The sequence below is a fragment of the Macaca mulatta genome, chromosome 1 (assembly GCF_049350105.2).
Source record: "Macaca mulatta isolate MMU2019108-1 chromosome 1, T2T-MMU8v2.0, whole genome shotgun sequence".
Classification (NCBI taxonomy): Eukaryota; Metazoa; Chordata; class Mammalia; order Primates; family Cercopithecidae; genus Macaca; species Macaca mulatta.
This window is the reverse complement of record NC_133406.1, coordinates 200,897,476-200,902,809: the sequence shown is the minus strand read 5'-3', so window position 1 is coordinate 200,902,809 and position 5,334 is coordinate 200,897,476. Positions and strand designations below refer to the sequence as shown.

Sequence of the window (5,334 nt, the reverse complement as noted above, 5' to 3'; positions counted from 1 at the left end):
ATATACAGGGAGAAGGCAAAAGATAAAGCCATTAGAGTAAAAGGGCCATTTAAAGCAGATCATCCAAAAGGTTCCAGATGGAATTTTAGAGGATGTGCTGACATTTAGGACAGAAAAAGGAACATGCTGTGGGAGGCCTGAAGCATCTATCTCCAAGGTAAGGAAGAAAGTTGGGTCAAAGACAAACACTAGTTTTTTAAAAATTTATTTATAAAAGTTTATAATAGAGATGAGGTTTTGCCATGTTGGCCAGGCTGGTCTCGAACTCCTGGCCTCAACTAATCTGCCCACCTCAGACTCACAAAGAGCTAGGATTACAGGCGTGAGTCACGGCACCTGGCCAACATTAGCTTTTTGATACAACCTAAGATGGTTTTGTTTTGTTTTGTTTTGTTTTTTTGCAGCCCAATCTTCATGCTAATTATCTACCCCCCAAAAAAATATTTCCTGTGGGAGATATTTTATGATGAATGTGGTTCCTATATTAGATTCCTAGGCCTGTCATAAATTACTACAAACTGGGTGGCTTAAAACAAGGGAAATTGGGCGCGCGCGCCCCCGCCACACGCACGCCGGGCGTGCCCGTTTATAAAGGGAGAGCAAGCGGCCACTCAAGCTCGGTCTGGTGCTTTGGATCCATTTCCATCGGTCCTTACAGCCGCTCCTCAGACCCCAGCAGCAAAGATGGTGAAGCAGATCGAGAGCAAGGCTGCTTTTCAGGAAGCCTTGAACACCGCAGGTGATAAACTTGTAGTAGTTGACTTCTCAGCCACGTGGTGTGGGCCTTGCAAAATGATCAAGCCTTTCTTTCATTCCCTCTCTGAAAAGTATTCCAACGTGGTATTCCTTGAAGTAGATGTGGATGACTGTCAGGATGTTGCTTCAGAGTGTGAAGTCAAATGCATGCCAACATTCCAGTTTTTTAAGAAGGGACAAAAGGTGGGTGAATTTTCTGGAGCCAATAAGGAAAAGCTTGAAGCCACCATTAATGAATTAGTCTAATCATGTTTTCTGAAAACATAACCAGCCATTGGCTATTTAAAACTTGTAATTTTTTTAATTTACAAAAATATAAAATATGAAGACATAAACCCAGTTGCCATCTGCGTGACAATAAAACATTAATTCTAACACTTTAAAAAAAAAAAAAAAAAGGGAAATTGGCAGGGCATGGTGGCTCACCCCTGTATTTCCAGTACTTTGAGAAGCCAAAGTGGGAGGCCAGGAATTCGGTACCAGCCTGGCCAACATAGTGAAACCCGATCTCTACTAAAAATACAAAAATTAGCCGGTCATGATGGTGCACTCCTATAACCCCATCTCTACTAAAAATACAAAAATTAGCCGGGCATGATGGTGCACTCCTATAACCCCATCTACTCAGTCAGGGGCAGGGATGAGGCACGAGAATCGCTTGAACCCGGGAGGCAGAGGTTGCAGTGAGCAGAGACTGTACCACTGTACTCCAGCCTGGGCAACAGGCTGGGTTTTTTCGTTTTGTTTTTTGTTTCTTTTAATCTCAAAAAAGCAAAAACAAAAACAAACCAGAAAAAAAAAAAAAACACCAAGGGAAATTAATTTTCTTGTGGTTCTGGAGTCTAGAAGTCTGAAATCAAGGTGTCCACAGGGCCATGCCCCCGTGCTTCCCTCTAGGGAAGAATCCCTCCCTTCTTCCTGTAGCTTCTGGTGGTTGCCAGCAAACTTTCGTTGTTCTCTGGTTTGTGGCAGCATAACCCCAATCTCTACCTCTGTCTTACCATGGACGTTTTCCCTCTATGTGTGTCTGTGTTCAAATTTCCCTCTTCTTGGGACATCACTGACTGAATTTGGGCATATCCTAATCTAGTATGACCTCATCTAACCTGATTACATCTGCAAAGACCCTATTTCTGAATAAGGTCACCTTCACAGTTCTGCAAGGACATGAATTTTGGTGGTGGGGAGGGGATGACAATATTGCCATCCCCTAGTACAGTGCCTATGAGTAATCACAATATCTTACATTGAGTCAGTGAATTGCTATTTACATTACTATTTCCATTGGCTATTGGCCAATTTGAATTTGAATTTTGGGGAGCATCAGAATTGCTCAAAGCAAGTGCGAAGAAGAAGAGGGTAGAGCTCACTTTGTTACAGGGTTTGTGTTATACCTAAAGTTAAGTTGTAGGGTTTGCTCCAGAGCACCCCAGAATATTCTTAAAGGGGGCTTACTTCTAGCCTGTGCAGCCCTCTAAGACAGCCTGCAACCCAACAGAGGATCCCTGAAGGCTGCAAAATCAGGGTGGGGGAGGTGCAAAAGGGAAAGAAGCATCAGACATCCTTTCCAGTTCTAATCTCATTGCTCTTTCAAGCTCTCTCCTTTACTTCCCAGGCCCCTTCTCTTTCTCTTAGCTTGGCATCCTGGGCCTTAATCATCTGTATATCCTTTTTTTTTTTTTCCTTTGAGACAGAGTCTTCTTTTGTTGCCCAGGCTGGAGTGCAGTGGCATGATCTCGGCTCACTGCAACTGCTTCCTCACGGGTTCAAGCAATTCTCCTGCCTCAGCCTCCTGAGTAGCTAGGATTACAGGGCTGCGCCACCACACCTGGTTAATTTTTGTATTTTTAGTAGAGACGGGGTTTCACCATGTTGGCCAGGCTGGTCTTGAACTCCTGACCTGGTGATCCACCCACCTGGTCCTCCCAAAGCGCTGGGATTACAGGCATGAGTCACCACGCCCGGCCTTTTTTTTTTTTTTTTTTTTAAGAGACAGAGTCTCACTGTGTTGCCCAGGCTGGTCTCAAATGCCTGGCCCCAAGTGATCCTCCAGCCTCAGCCTCCCAGTGTCAAGATAACAGCTTTTTAGGGCTGGGCGTGGGGGGGCTAACACCTGTAATTCCAGCACTCTGGGAGGCCGATGTGGGCAGATTACCTGAGGTCAGGAGTTCGAGGCCAGCCTGGCCAATATAGTGAAACCCCATCTCTACTAAAAACACAAAAATTAGCTGGGCATGGTGGTAGGCATCTGTCATCCCAGCTACTTGGGAGGCTGAGGCAGGAGAATCACTAGAACCTGGGAGGCGGAGGTTGCAGTGAGCTGAGATTGTGCCACTGCACTCCAGCTTGGGTGACAGAGCAAGACTCTGTCTAGAAAAAAAAAAAAAAAGGATAACAGCTTTTTAATTAATTTGTTTTTCTTTTGTAGAGACAGGGTCTTACTACGTTGCCCAACCTGGTCTTGAACTCCTGGCCTCAAGTGATCCTTCTGCCTCAGCCTCCCAAAGTGCTGGGATTACAGGCATGAGCCACTTTACCCTGCCATCTTTATATCCTGATGAGTCTCAAGCCTGTATCTTGCATTCAAATCCCTTTCTAAAGCCTCGGTATCACATTTTCAACTTGCTGGGTACTTCATTTCGGATGACCCCATCACCTTAATTTCATCATGTCCCAAACCACAATCAGTTTCTTCCCCTGACTTCCCTATTTCAAAGAGGATGTTTGCTCTTGAAAGGATCCCCTTAGAAATCTAGTGCAATCCTCCTTATTTTGTAAAAATGAGACTACCCAGCCAGCACATCAGACCAGATTTCTCCCCTGTCCCCAGATTTGACACAACCTTCTTAACTGCTCTTCTCCAGAGCTATTCTCTTAGCCTAGAACATTCTTCGTTTCACTTAGCCAAATACTACCTGTACTTCTAGTTCTGGTCAATGTCACAATTTCCAACAAAAACTTTCATGATGACTCCAAACAAAATGTTCTCTTCCCTTTCTGAGGCTCATAGCACTTTTTGAGACACATATTGCCTTATTTTGTGATCATGTTTGTAATCTTTTTGTTATTATTATATTACTTCAGACCAGAATATTTTCTGATCATGTTTCCATGCTCATAAACTTCCAGAAGGAAGGAACCATAGTTTCATGTATCATTGCAAACATATTGCTCTCACTATGTAACTGGCACTGTTCTAAGCACTTTACATGTAACAGCTCCTTTAATCTTCACAACAGTCCTGTGGCATAGATATCATTATCTCCATTTTACAGAAGAAGGCTACTTGTAGGACTCAGAGAGGTTGAGCGATTTGCCCAACATCACACAGGTAGTAATCCCAAGTCCTTGTTTCTTGTTGTTGTTGTTGTTGTTGTTGCTGTTTTAGAGATTCGGTCTCACTCTGTCACTCAGGCTGGAGTGAAGTAAAGTGGCACAATTATAGCTCACTGCAGCCTCCTCAAAATCCTGGGCTCAAGTGATCCTCCCACCTCAGCATCAGCCTCCGGAGTAGCTGGGACTACAGGCACAAGCCTTCTTGCCAGACTTTTTAAAAAAATTTCTTAGTAGAAATGGGATTTTGCTATGTTGCCCAGGCTGGTCTCAAGCTCCTGAACTCATGTGATCCTTCCACCTCTGCCTCCCAAAGTGCTGGGATTACAGTCATGAGCCACTGTGCCTGGGCCCAAGTTCTTAACTATGGCATCTACACCACCTTCTGTGAATACTTTTTATCTTTGCAAAACCTGGGCTCCAACTCCTTATATCAGTGTTTGTCTCAGTGTGGACTCAGGAATTCAACTCCCTGCTTGCTTGTTAGCAATGCAGATTCCTGGCCCTGACCTAGGGTGGGTAGATTCTTTTTTTTTTTTTGAGACTGAGTCTCTCTCTGTCACCCGCAAGCTGGAGTGCAATGGCACTCAGCTCACTGCAACCTCCGCCTCCCAGGTTCAAGTGATTCTCCTGCCTCAGCCTCCTGAGTGGCTAGGATTACAGGTGCATGACATCATGCCTGGCTAATTTTTGTTTTTAGTAGAGATGGGGTTTCACCATGTTGGTCATGTTGATCACGAACTCCTGACCTCGTGATCCGCCGTCCTCAGCCTCTCAAAGTGTTGAGATTACAAGCATAAGCCACTGCGTCTGGCCAGGTGGGTAGATTCTTAAGACACACTTAGGTTTGAGAATCACTGTCTTAATAATATAGGCATTAATGACTACATGGAGTCAGTTGACTGTAGCTCAGTTTAAAGGCACTACAGTGCCCTGTAAGGAAAAGTAGAGGGTTTGTATGTGCAATGGCTTCGCTGATATACAACCTCTGCTGGCTATGGGCTGTGGAGGCTGTGAACTAGTCTGAGGCTCCAGTCTTTGCCCTCCTTCCTCCATTGCCTATCTCAAGCTCCCCAAACCTGGCTATTTCTTCCCTAATAATTTACCACCTCTCGAAGCATCAATATGTGCACTCTGGGAAGATTTCTTTTTTTTTTTTTTTTGAGACGGAGTCTCGCTCTGTCGCCCAGGCTGGAGTGCAGTGGCTGGATCTTGGCTCACTGCAAGCTCCGCCTCCCGGGTTTA

The 5,334-nt window shown here is 44.8% G+C and overlaps 1 pseudogene; it reads left to right on the top strand.

Moving 5' to 3' along the window:
* Positions 1 to 563: 563 nt before the first annotated feature.
* On the top strand, positions 564 to 1,098 carry LOC716456 (thioredoxin-like; annotated as a pseudogene).
* The last annotated feature ends 4,236 nt before the right edge of the window (positions 1,099 to 5,334 follow it).